The sequence below is a fragment of the Drosophila willistoni genome, unplaced genomic scaffold (assembly GCF_018902025.1).
Source record: "Drosophila willistoni isolate 14030-0811.24 unplaced genomic scaffold, UCI_dwil_1.1 Seg33.1, whole genome shotgun sequence".
NCBI lineage: Eukaryota > Metazoa > Arthropoda > Insecta > Diptera > Drosophilidae > Drosophila > Drosophila willistoni.
Genome location: NW_025814281.1, coordinates 57,461 through 72,549, shown reverse-complemented (window position 1 = coordinate 72,549; position 15,089 = coordinate 57,461).

Below are 15,089 nucleotides of genomic sequence, written 5' to 3'. Positions count from 1 at the left end.
CTTGGCGTGAAATGTTCCTACTTCTCTACCTTGCATATTTTCTAACAAATAAAAGCAGTTTCCGAGCTTCTTTTTGATTCGACATTTTATGAATTTAGCGGCTAATTTAGCATTGAAGTTTTGAGAGAATTTGCTTAACGCGAAATTTCTGCGAAAAACTTCTTGGCCTTCTTTAAAAGTGACAAACTTACTGCGAAGATTATACTGTGCTACATTTCGATCATATGCTTTCTTAATGTTTTCTCTTATATCCTGTCGCAAAAGGTTTAACTGGTCAGTCTGATTGAGCGGTGTTATGGGCTCTTGTAACAACTTTAATTCCTTTAAAAGTTTATAATCTGATCCATGAGTAACCATGTCCAGTCCGAACAAAGCTTTAAAGGGTGAGCAACCTAAAGATTGATGCAACGAGGATCGCAATGCGCAAGATATACTCGTTAAATGTTGACCCCAAAGCGTTTGATCCTGATTTTTTAAATACGAACGGATCGCAGCTAACAGAGAACGATTAACACGCTCAGCTGCGTTGCTTTGCGGAGAATATAAAGCGGTATACTGATGTTTTATGCCTAGTTCAGTAAGAAAAGAATTGAACGAATTTACCTTAAATTGAACACCATTATCACTAACGATGATTTCCGGTTCTCCAAAACAATGAAATATCTGTTTTAACAAAAATACTTGTATATCGTCCGTGCGAAACTTTTTCAGAGGTTGTAACCAATGATATTTACTGAAATGGTCAAGAACACTTAATAAACCGACAAATCCATTTTTGCTACGAGGGTAAGGACCAAGTAAATCGATATACAGACGTTGAAAAGGTCTACAAGTTGGAATATGCTTTCCCATAGGTGGTCTGAGCGTATAATTTGGTGCTTTGGACTCCTTACAAGTGTCACATTGACGAATATGGTCCCGCACATCCTTTACCATACCAGGCCAAAAAAGAGTTCTACGTATCTTGTCAACAGTTTTCTGCATACCTGAATGTGAAGAGGTGTGGCTATCGTGAGCTTGTTTTAGAACATCAACTCTGAGTTTATCCGGCACCCATAGTTTCCAAGAAAGCTTCTCTTGATAAGAATCTCCATTAGCATGTTCGGTTCGAATATACAAATGTTTATTTACAATTTTAATATCTGGGAATTTGTCTGGATTTTCAGTGATTTTCTTCTTCAGATACATATAACTATCGTCCAAAAATGCTTCAGAGTCCAGATCTATAATCGGACCCATTTCTATCGCCTCTATCGAAAGGTTGGGCAATCTTGATAACGCGTCAGGAATCAAGTGTTCTTTTCCTTTTCTATGCGACATATTAAACTTAAATTGTTGTAAGCGAAAAATCCATCGAGCTAATCTCCCAGAAACATTTTGTTGACGCATTAGCCACAATAAACTAGAGTGATCAGTAACTACTTCAAATTCTTGCAATTCCAAATAACACCTAAATTTTCTATAGCCAGTATAACGGCTAAACATTCGCGTTCAGTAACACTATAATTGCGTTGGGCACGACTTAACTTTTTAGACATGAAAGCAATAGGCTTCTCTTCCTCTGCGTCTGATAATTGGACAAGTACAGCGCCAATACCATAATCGCTGGCATCACAATGTAAGAAAAATTTCTTATTAAAGTCCGGGTTTTGTAAAATAGGGGCAGAAGTTAATAGATCCTTCAACTTATTCATAGAAGCTTGAGCTTCCGAAGTCCAAACAAAATTTTTTTGTTGACAACAGTTCCGTTATAGGATAAGTGAGATCGGCAAAATTCGGTATAAAACGGCGATACCAACCGCAAACTCCAAGAAATCCTCTAGTTTGTTTCAAATTCCTAGGTGGTGGCCAATTTTTAATACATTCAATATCCTAAATAACTAATGCTTGCGACACAAAACTGACTTTTCTCTATGTTAATGGACAGATTAGCTTTCCGAAATTGCTCCGCAGTTCTTGCTAACACCGAAAGATGAGATGAGAAATCCTCTGAAATTATACACAGATCATCTAAATAGCAAAATACACAATGGCGAAGGTCAGCAGGGACTACTTCATCCATTAGACGACTCATAGTAGATGTGGCATTACAAAGGCCGAAAGGCATAACTGTGAATTGATATAACGGTCTTCCTGGTACTGTAAATGCAGTAAGAGGTTTGGATGCTTCCGTTAATTCTATTTGCCAATAGGCATCCTTTAAATCGATTTTGGAAATAATATTTGCCTTGGGTAATCTTGAAAAAATACTGTCAATGCTGGGCAAAGGATAAGCATCCTTAATTGTGACTGCATTTAACTTGCGAGCGTCTAAGCACAGTCGCACTTTATTGGGCTTTATCACTGGTCGAATAGGAGAGCTCCAGGCGCTAACAGCTGGTTCGATAACTCCTAGATGAATCATACGATCAATTTCTGTGTATACTAATTTTTCAACAGCGGGACTAATAGCGTAAAAACGTTGTTTTACCGGTTTGGCTTCGCCAATCTCGATATGATGTTTTATTAAAGACGTACGTCCGAGATGATGACTTGCATTGGGAAACATTTGCTTGACGGCTTCAAGCTGTCTAATTTGGGAATACGTGAGAGAATAAGAACTAGGGTCAGTCTTTATCTTTTTTCAGAACCAATCACCATCGAACTAATTATAGACGGGGCAAGTTCGAAAATTCTCCAAAAATCATAACCTAATATTAATCTTTTCTTCAACGTAGGAATTACAAATAATTTCAAAATTCTTTCCAATCTACCGTACCGTACTATTACTTCTAACATTCCAATCACATTTTGGCCGTTTCCGTCCGCTGTGCGCACTTGACCTTTAGTTTTTACAAATTGGGGAAAATGTGAAAAATCTGTTTGTGCTTAATCCGAGCCTATACAACTAATGCTGGCACCGGTATCCAATTAACCTAATTCTGTGAACATCAGAAATGAGACTTCTGCATAGCTCCTATTATCGTTGTCGTTTCTAAAAATTGTTGCAACAAAAAGTTTCTTGGTTTGTCTTGCGTGATCATAATATTTCCTTAGTCTCAACGTGCGTTTAGACAAGGGTTGGTCAGATCTGAAAATTCTGTCTTTAACAGTAAGGTAATGTTGTAAACGCTCAACTTTACTTTGTGATTCACAATGTTGATACTTTGTTGAACGTTTTCCGAGTTTGATGTAACTATTGCGGGAGCATCTGACGTTGTCTGGATGCACCCTTCGGTCGGTTTTCCGCTAGCCTTTTTATACAATCTTGACATTGAGGCTTGTAAACATTGGCCGTGCCGCAACCGTAACAAAAAATTGTGCGTTCCTCTAGACAGTTTTGCCAGGTGTGACCGGCTTCGCGACAATTCCAACAAACGAACTTCCCTTGCACAGCGGCAACTTCATATTCCTCGTCTGGGTCGGGAACTATTTTATTATCTTCTGTTTCCCCTTCTTGAATTTCAAAAATTTGTCTGCGTCCATTCGCTTTGGTGTTAGAAATTACTTTTACTTGAGGGCTGAGCTCTTGTGTTAGATTTTCTTGCATCTGTACTAATCTACGAAGGTGACCTATTGATGCGATGGATTGATGTAGTAACTTTTGTCGTATCTCTGGCAACAGGTTATTTTGTAAAATTTCCATCAGCTCCTCTTCCTCAAACTTTATACCGAACTTGTCAATCAAAGAAGCTACCTCATCGTAAAAACAAACAAAAGATTCTCCAGCTTTTTGCTTTCTAGCACGAATCATTTCTTTGCTCATAAAATCTGATCGATAGTCTTTATATTGCTGACGAATAGCTGAACAAAACTCGCTCCATACTATTCGAGGGACTTGCTTATGATATCTCCAATACCACTCACGGGCTTTTCCTCCAAATAATATTTGAATATGTTTACACACCCCAATAAAATCACTATCAAGAGTTTCCTCCGTTAGGGCTTTTACTCTATAAATAAATTCTTCTACTCCTAGACCTTCCGTAGATCCGTCAAAACGTAAATTCCATTTCTGCATTACATTTGGAATTTTTGCATTTTGCACAGTTGTAGGGCAGGGCGAACTTATCAGAGATCGGGTTTGGACCGTGTCTAATGGGACTTCTCGCTGGCCTAAATTCATAGGTAACGACGATACTACACGAGAAACTGTTTGTTCTATCATATTTTGTATGACCGTATAATCGATCTCTCGATTAGGACGAGTATTATTACCACGATTTGGTCTTGCTCTTCGCTGATTAGGCATGGTTCTAGGTAATTGCGGTTCTGGTTGATTACTACTGTGACTGGCATCTAAGCATGATGCTGGTGCTTCGCTAACTGATATAGCTGGTTCGTTGAGCTGTTCTGCTCTGTCTCTTGGGACTTGACTTAGCCGTTTTGTAAAATTACGAGTCCATGCTCGAGAAGTGCTGGGTGCCAATGACAAATGTTTTTCCTTCGCTTTTGGTGAACAGTTGCCTACCACGAGCTTTATACTAGACACATTTATCTCACTCTCACAAATTGGGCAATGCTTTTCCTTTTCTAGTAGAGCTTCCAAACAGGATTTATGAAAAATGTGTTTACATGCATATGTCTTCTGCTGGAGTGTCCGTATTTGGGGGACTATGTTGAACTAGAGCCATTCTTTTTTTTTTTTGTTTTAAATTATTTTCCTAAAAGTGACATGACTGGGTACATGATTTGAAATCATAACTAGCTAAATGAACCTAAAGAATATTGGTAACTTTATTATTTTTGTTTTGGGCTATTGCATCTACAAAATAGTTTCTTTTAGTGAGGCTTCGGCCTTTTGAATATTCTGATCGGCAAGGCTATACTATCTGTATTACCAAGATCCAGACACCAGATTATTAAATTATCCGAGTCTTACTATAAAACAATATGTTCGTGTTCTCTTCGATTTCTTTAGACGTTCAGCTGTCGTAACATGATCTTAAATCCAATCAGTACTAATATCGAAACATCCAATATACAATAATCTAAATTGCTAAGAAAAGTTTAAACGACTTTACTAAACGAGTGCTAAATTATCGAGGACCTTAACTAAACGAGCAATTTGTGATACAGGGTATTGAAATTCTTGTTTACATTCATTCTTGCTTTTAACTTTGCGGCTGAATATTCCTAACCGAAACATCGGCTTCGCCAAGCAGACTTAAACCGTGCAGGTTCATTTATCCGCGTATGTTAAACCATAATATAGTCTAACAAAATCGACGAAAATTTGAAACCTCATGTTTTGATCTTAAGACTTTCCTGATATACTTGAACTCAACACTTTATATCACTTAGGGTAGAACTACATACTTCTAAGGTGGTCTGCTGTCAAAATAACCACATGCCGTAACTTCAATAAACTTCTTGTCTATATCTAATATTGTCAAGGAGTTGAGTATGCTTTTATCCTGCCCCACGTGTTGGGCGCCAAAAATTTTATGTAACCTTCCTATTCGGTTTCTCGTTGCGCGCCATGAATTTTATATAATCGGTTCTCCTATCACAGCGACGATAAAGCTATCGATAACCAAAAAGAAGGCGGTAGGTGAATTGCAGCAGATCGAGATCCGTAGCTCTTGCGGGGTGGTGGGGTTGTTTGCTGAATCTCTACCTTTAATTATAAAATTTAATTTTATTAGGATCTCTACTGAAACTAACTTTAAATGAAAATAGAATGACTGGCAGAAAATACTTACGAAAACAGTAAAGAATTCATGTTAATAAAAAAGGCGAAAGAAATGAAGGTGTATCCTTTTGTTCACAAGCTAGCGGTTACTGAGGTCAAGATGTAGATGGACCTTATCAGTCCTATACCCTCCCAACCATGAATCTTTATTGACATTGGTAAAGATTCCCAAAAAAAAACTGATAGATATCAACTCATGTACCCATATCACCAGGAAAATTAATTATAAAGCTTAAGCAATCATATTCAAATTCATTATAATTTCAGATCGAAGCATTTCTTGTTGTACACAATAAATTTTAAAGAAATATTTACAGACTAATTTTAAACAGCTGGTCTAGTATGACTCAACATTTTGAGATTCTGAACTTGCAGACTTGCAAAACAATGGAACTCAAAGTTAATTAAAATATTGAATAAGAGGGACTAAGACTAGCAGTATAAAAGAGAGCTTACTAGTTACACATTATTAATTATTGTAGAAGATTATAGAATAAAAAAATATAGAAGGAATATTAAATGAATCCAGTTAACCTTTTTTCTTGTAATTATTCATCTTATTTCAAGTTCTCTTTTATCTTTTTTTTTTTTTTTGTTTTTAAATTCTTTAAAGTTATTTTAAATTTTCAAGTCGCACAAATTCATCCATTGCTTTTGATTGCTCTTCAAGTCAAACATTATTTACGGAAATCAATTTTTTTTTTCTTTTTTTTAATTTAACTATCTGGTTGATCACAAAGCGCTGAAACAGAAATTACATCAACAAGTCAGAGTATCAATTGACTACCATCCTCCATAGTTCGCAAAAACTTGGTTGAAAGTCGCCGAATTGATACTACTTAATACACTAGGCACTCACCCCATAGTTTATTCGCTGAAAGGCCTTCCATCGATGCACTGTGGGAGGGTGTTTATATGATGATTTCTCCTTCGCGCTTCATGACCACCATTAAACTCCGTTCACTCACTTTGCTTTTACATTTACTCTATTTTACGTTACTCTTGACTTGAATTATTTAATATAACCTTAACGAGACTTTAATTGATTCAATATTTGACTTATTTACATTCTCTTTTTTTTTTTTTTTTTTTTAACTTGATTAGGAATTAAAATTTAAAAATAAGATCAGAAATGAAAATATCGGGACTTGAAGATTTCGTTCAAAAAGAGGTTAATTTCAAAAAAATTTGTAGGAGCTTTCGAGGTGGTCACATGGAATGCGCTAAATAGGGCAACAGCAAGCAGCATTCAGAATTTGGCTAAAAGACAAACTTTGTCTGGGTCAGCAACGTCAGAAGGTTAGGTAGGCCACTGCCTTTAAAACCTTGCCATACAAAAATCCGGTTCACCGAAGGTTAGGACACCTTTCGGGAAATGAGACACTTTGGCCGCACCGTAAGCCTTAACTTAGAAACGTTGTGGCACTGCCGGTGTTTAGTTGGCGGTGTCTTTTCAATGTCCGAATGCCAATTCCAGAAGGCAACGACAACCGAAAATTCGGATGCACGTGCTCCGGCACCAGAAATGGGTATTTGAAAACTCGCCGGTTTTCCAGAAAATAATCTTCCCAAACGAAAGCTATCAGGAATATTGGCCAGAAAAAGTAATGTTTCCAATCTAGGATATAGAGTAAGATGCAGATGGCGGCGGGGTAAAAATTCTAATTAACCTACATACCTGCTATGATTTATAACCAAAGATTTGGACTACAGCTCTTTTTTTTTTTTACACACTTTTCTCCTCAGAATTAAAAATGAAAATGAAGCCTAGCAAAAAAATGAAGCGCGTTGCCACCTCAAGAAAAACGATAGATCATTTATCGCTATCCCCATATTATGCGTTTATCGATCGAGCGATACCAATATTTTAATTTATTGATTGATCGCTATTGGCAAAGTGGCGCGTAAAGACGTTAAGTTTAAAAATTTGAAAGTTTAAACTAGCGCACGCTACACATAAAAGAACACTTAGAGGCATTAAGGTATAATTTATTAACGTGGCACCAATCACAGAACGCATCGAGATCTGATTGCAAGTACTGTTGGAAAGAAGGATCATTATAGGAATAACAAATCTTGACGTCATCCGCAAACATGAGCACGCGTGAATGAGCCAAGGCAAAGGCAAATCATTTATAACAGTGTAAATAACAGGGGGCCCAGATGACTTCCTTGGGGTACACCTGACGTAACTCGAACAGTTTTAGATATCGAGGAACGAAAAGACACCTTTTGGGTTCTGCCAATAAGATACGACTTTAACCAAGCCAACAGTTTTGGGGAAAAACCCATTATGTTAAGTTTCGCGAGAAGCATAGAATGATCAACCGTATCGAAAGCCTTACTAAAGTCAGTATAAATAACATCAGTTTGACACTTTTTACGGAAGCCATGGTGTACAAGGGTAGTCAATTCTAAAAGGTTAGTAAGCGACGAACGACCTTTCATGAATCCATGCTGACAAGGAGAAATAGTGGATCTGGATAGGTGTTGAAGTAATAATTTTCTCAAACAGCTTTGGTATTGCCGAAAGTTTGGCAATGCCACGGTAGTTAGAAACATCCGATTTGCTACCCTTTTTAAAAAGCGGAATAATAAAAGACTCTTTTCAAATATCGGGAAAGGTACAAGTCTCACTCGATATAAAAAATAAGCGAGATAAAGGCTTAGAGAGGGAATTCGAACACATTTTAAGGATGCAACTAGGTATATTATCAGGACCGGGAACGAAGGAAGACGTCATAGATGACAAGCTAGAGATAATACAGTCTTCAGTAATACTAGGAAAAAACATACAATTTAAATGTGAGATTGAAAACGGATAGGGTGTGGGTTCCGAAACAGTAGTAGAAAAGGTCGACTGAAAGAATTTAGCAAACAGATCTGCAATATCTGAATCATTATTAGCAGTCTGGTCATTCAGTCTGAAGGTGGAGGGTAGTACATAGAGCGTCTTTTGGAATTAACAAAGTTATAAAATCTTTTGGGGTTCTTATAAAATTCAACCTTACAGCGAACGATATAATTATTGTAGCATTGAGTGTTTAAAAGACAAAATTGAGATTTGGCTATACAGTAATTTGCATAGTCAAGACGCGAACCAGTTTTTTTAAATCTTTTAAAATATCTCGATTTAATGTTACGGAGATTAGAGAGCCTACATGTGAACCAGATTGGCGCGCTGGAGACGGTAGAGACATTCACATAAGGAACGCATTTATCAATTAAAGAATTAAGAGCAGAGTAGAAAAACTTCACTGCACGATCTATATCGCAGCACTCAAATAGAAATGACCAATCAAAAGAGAAAATAAGGCTATTAAGAAGATTGAAATTTGTTTTATGAAAACATCTACGACGAGAATTTGCGATGTTATTAAATGAATTAGTAACGGAATTGTAAGAAATAGTAAGTTCAATGGTAGGGTGATAGGGATCTTCAGGTTTCACTAGGGCTGTGTTCAGGATACAGCACTAACAGTGGGATCATAACAAAAACAAGATCAAGGATTCTTTTAGAAGAGTCAAGGAAAGAATTCAACTGATATAGCGGACATTCAAGAAAACATGTTGAGATGAAGGAATTAAGAAAGATAGATTATCATCAACAAGCCAAGAAATATTAGGCAAGTTGAAATCACCTAAAACTATAAGGCAATCGCGATCTTTAAGACGATTAAAAATAGTTTGCAAAGCATCAACATGATGCATATAGGTCGTTATATCAGAAGCTTGAGGAATATATGAACAAGAAATATATAAGCTAAAGTTGGAACATGTAATTTCGACGCAAATAAACTCAACACCTAAGGGCAGATCAATCGGCACAACACTTGAACACAGATTCGAGTTGACAGCAATAAGTATAAGGACCAACACGATCAAGCCTATAAGAAATAAAGTTATTAGAAAGAATTTCATTATCCAAAACAGAGGAGTTAAGCCAAGTTTCAGAGAAAGCTAATATGTCAGCCGAAAGGTTTGGCTAACACAGAACAGGTTCGAGAGCTTGGTAAGAAGTCCTCTTACATTTTGATAATGAATGCAAAGACTAGACGTTATTAGTTTTTTGAAGCAGAAGATAAATTAGGAAGGTGGACAGGCAACGGACGGGAGCGCTTATTGGGCGCAAACTCGTGTACAACTAGGCCCTCTGGCCAGAAATTAGTGTCAACCATAGCTGAGAAATACTCATTAGGTACTGTAATTTTAAAAGAGGAGATTTCGCGAGGCCTAGAAAACTTAAACTTTTGAATTAAAACTTTAGCAGGGCATATATTACTAATGTAAGCTGCCACAGACGACTCAGAAGTATCAGGAGCAAGCCTAGAGATAAATAATTGTTTACGATGAGGCACTACAGTTAGTGGAGGCGGAGGAGCATTGGGATCCGCAAGTGATTGAGAGCTAGCATGATCCTGTGATTGATCAGAGTTCCCGTGAGGGATAGAATTATCATTTACCAACTTGAGCGAAAATTACTTAACTTTTTCTATATAAATTCAAATTCCTTATCTGAACACACTTTCTTTCCAAGAGAGATTAGAGAAAAAGTTTACTTACCCTAAAAATTAATAAAAACTGGCTAATCAAATAATGAATGAAACCATAGACGATGATATGTCAAAATGCATGTTCTAGCGATTTAAATATAAGTTTTGCTATCATATATAGAATTACTAAACAATAATGAATGATGATAAGATATCAAATTTATACTTTTCATTCATTGTAAACGTTCTCAAAGTGCAAAATTGCATAAAAAATATTGTTTTATAAGATTGTTTTCTTAATTTAAACAACGATATAATCAATGATGGTAATTATTAACTAGATATGAACATTTAATCAGACTGATTTAATAATATGGTATACCATTTGCTTGTTATGGATTATACATAGCTCGTTTGTGCTTACTAGTTAGCCAAGTTAGAAAACTGATGGCCACTTTACTTTATGGTAATTTTTAGGTATGTATTACTTTGGAGATTTTAGACAGTGATTAAATTGCTGTAGTCGAATTAGCAAAAGTCATAAATTTTGTGCTATTCATTGCTGTGACTGTTTAGCAAATATGAAAACAAATACTTTGTGTTGCTTTTGCTTCCGAAAAAAACCGAATTCAGAAAATCTGACAGCAAAAGCAGCAGCAAATAACCGAAATAAAAAAAATTTTGAGAGCAGCAGCAAACAGCAAAAATCCGAAAGCAAAAATCCCGACAGCAGCAGCAATAGCAAAAACCCGAAACAGATTGCTTTGATAGCAACAGCCAAGTTATACATTTTAATACTAGGAACTGTTCCGACTGTTGCTATTGGCCAAATTCGAAGGTCGACGAAAGCTGCAGTCGGAAAAATGGTCGCAGCAGACTACTTGATTCTTGATTTTTGGCCTACTTTGTTTTACCTATACATACAATTTACATGTATTGAAAGAGTATTGAGTATGTCTACAATGACATTAAAACAACAGTTGACTTTACTTAAATTGACTGTTAGAAAACGTTTGTATAGGGTAAAGAAATTGGCTGTTTTAAGGGCAATTATTTATTGTTTTTAAGATGTATTCTCCTATTCGGGGTGGAGACAAATACAACAAATCAAAAACCATGAAAATTGGTTCAGCAGATCTCAAGTTATAAGTGTTGTAACTAACACGACTTTCTTTTATATATATAGACTTGCTGGCGAATTAAATGTTTAGTTTATCCATTAAATGTTCGACGTGGCAATTTGAAAATTTTTTGCTACGCACTTAACTTAGATTAATACTATTTAGTATACTATATTTTTTGTTTTTTTTGCATGTGCATTAGTAAACAAATTATTTGGTGCTCCCTCCCTGGAACATGCCACGTATAATTGTCCGTCAGAAAAGCACGGCTCTTCTAAATTTACCCCACACACTTGAAGGTTTGTCCTTGCGCTTTTTTTATCGTCATTGCAAATGATAAACGCACTGGGAATTGAAGACGTTTCAATTCGAATGGAATTGAAGCAACGTTAGAATTGTTGCTTCGATTAAATTAGGCATTAATTTTTTATACAAAGTCTTGTTCCATTGCAAAGTTTTGGTGCATTGATATTTCTTAATAGTATGATTGAGGAACCCACTTTCAATTTTAAAATATGTGGTGGCATACCGGGTAGCTCCAAAGACTTTAATCAATTGTGCTATCATAATTATGAGCCGCCAATTCCATGTTGTTGTCCACCGTGTTCGCATTACGTCTACGAAATTCTCTAACGGCGTTGGCGTTTCGTGTTCGTCTACCAGTATTTGAACGTCTTGGAAGTGGCATTTTGAATGTGGTTTATATACAATTCACTTAATTTTTTAAATTCTAACCTCACTTTTCTTATCGAACGCAAAAAATTGACATATAACAGTCACGGATGCAATAATCTGGCAACGAATGCCATATAAACAATACATCAGTCATTAAATGTATGGCAGCACCACTGGTATATTAAAGCTATATGTTATACAACACCTTTACGTTAGAGGTATACGTTGTACAACACTGGTTCGTTATTTGAATTCATTTTATTCATACATTTTAAAACGCCTTTAGTTAATTGGTGAAACTGAGAATTAACTTTCTTTTGGAAAAAAAACCCTTCTTTGGGCCACAACGAACATTTACAAAAAAAAAAATGGGCAAAATTGGTTGATTCATGAATGACTTATTAAATTACAAAAAAACGGCATACAATTTTATATATATAGATAAAATAAGATATGCTTAAAGTTTAGTAAAAGTCGAATAGGTATAAAAGAAAAAATTCATTTCACAATTTCTGGGAAATTGCATCAGCAAAAAAAAGACGCCACATTTTTACAGCGTTTTTACCGCGTCGGTTACACATACACACAACATAAGCGAAGTAAACCGAAACGAAAAATGGCACAGTTAAATGACTTTCAGTGTATTAGTGAGATGCTTCGGTTAATTAAGTTATTTATATTGCTGAAAATCTGGATCTAGCCGCACAACAAAAAAAGGTTTAACGAGACACTTATTTTGCAATTTAAAAAAAAATTTTTCTGAGAGATGCCGAGAACGACGAAGAGCGAAAAAATGTTAGTGTGCGAAGCGAGAATTTAAGCAGTGTTCAAAATAAAAGAAGTGGTTAGTTAAAACTTTCGCTGTATAGAAGACTCTATCCGTATGTTTAGTGGCGAACACATCTATCGAAGTAAAGGTCCAAGATTTTGAAGATATGGTAACAGTTATGTGTTGGAACGAGTTACAAAAATTTATTTTTGCGAAACGATCGTTAATAGTGAGCGCAATGTAACAACCAGCTTTAAGTTGACAGTCGCACTTATTGCTGAATTTAAATCAACAACAAATAGCGAACAATTACATAAGTCAATGTCTGAAAGAAAAATAAAGAATGAAGAAATGTCATCTGGCCGAAATATTAGAGACTGTTCGTTAATACAATATGTGATTGATGGCATAGACGATACGGTGAATAACAAATCAATTTAAGCCGGTCAAATAATATAAAAGAATTTAAACAGAAGCTAAACAATTTTGGAAGTTATGCGCGAGAAATCAAAAAATTAAAACAAATATAACAATGTTTTTAGCAAGCAGAATCCGAAAACGACGATAACAAAGAACTCAAATGTTTTAATTGCGGTGCCAAGGGTCATACATCAGTTAATTGCGATAAAAAGAACAAGGGCAGAAAATGTCTTCAGAGTAACAATTTCAGACATATTGCCAAATATTGCCCAGCAAGTTGTTTGTAAAGCCAATACATGCAAAGTTACGTCGTCTCAAAATTTAATGTCTATTCCAGTTAAAATCGATAATATTAAATATATCGCGTTCTTAGAAACCGATAGCAAGTGTGATTTAATATGTGAGGCAATGCTGAAAAACCTCAATAATTCAATGTTGAGTGATTCTAACGTTTACTTATTCGGTTTTGGAAAGAAAAATACACAGACAAGATCAAATCATCGGGTTCGTTTAAATATACAGTCGATATTGACGGGCGAAAAATACTGTTTGGCATTTCTCTCAGTGGGTCAACAATTTATGGATGTAGAAATTGTTCTTGGCGAGGATTTCTGTAAGCATGCGGAGGTCACAATCAGCTACAAAGGTCTAAAGGTAACAATACCCCAAAGTTTGAAATCCGAAGTAAGTTCCTTTCTGAAAATCAATGTGGATGACAGCAAATAAAAGAGCCAAAAAAGCAGTTTAAAATATGATACAAAATTATCATCCGGTAAGCGAAAAGTCTACAAATATTCAAATGCGCACATCGCCAAGCGAGCACTCTATCATTACAGCCACCGGGATACATACGTAGATGATGCCAATATTTCCTAATATTCTTTCCACAGGGGCATATCCTATTCGCATTGTCGCTGTTTTGTCGAAAATTAAAAATTTTGGTCGAGCGAGCTATTGAAATGCGATGTTGTACAACTTCACGTCACACACACACTACGAAGCCGGAGCATGTACCGACGAGTGTACACATACATAGACAGAACGAAATCACAAGCGACATAGACCTGCCTTCGTCGTTCAGTAGTCTGTGCTAGACTAAATTATTTTCGTAGCTGCTTGGCCCTCTCCCCACTTTACGCTCTCATTGAGAGTACGAGCGTTCGGGTTTTCCCGAAGTTCTCTGGGGTTCCATGACTAGGCTAGCGTTTGCAATCAAAAAATCATGAGTTTGTCCCATCTTTGTGTTCTATGGTTAGTGCTTGTATGCAACTCTAACTGCTTCTCTAACAATTTTTCAGCCTTATTAGCGATCATTTTAAATAGATTGATAGATTGATTGATTTTTCTTAATATGTATTTTAATCTATTTAAAATTAAACCTTATCTGATGATTGTATTCTTGACACCGTCCGCTGCTGCTTGTGCGCCAATGGGTAGACTTCGTTGTTACTTAGTTTCCTCTCGGTCGCCTCTTCTTTTTCGTCTGGCGGGCACGTGCCACCGTCCTTTTTCTCTTCTCTGCAACTATCTTGTTGCCTTCTGCTTCTTTGCAACTGCGTCGTTGCTCTGCTGTTGTTTCTTGTTGCTTTGCTGCTTCTTTGCAACTGTATTCGTGTATACATATTGTAACGAACACGCGGGTGTCGGAGTGCACTCTCTGTCTTACTAACAAGTGGCTCGGCTGAGCTCAGGGAAAATGGGGTGGTTCTTGTGCTCTCCCAAAACATGCGCTACATAAGTAAAATGAAGACAGAGATACGGAATAAAGGACTACACCTAAATAGGGATTTTTATGCAGAGGTGATGAGTGTTATTCGAAGGACCTAGATGTCATTGCCTTCTCTTTACCCACCGCACCTTGTAATACCTAGGGAAACTCAGTATTACCTATATTGTGGCTGTTAAATCTTTTACGTCAGGTGCCCAAATAAACTAAC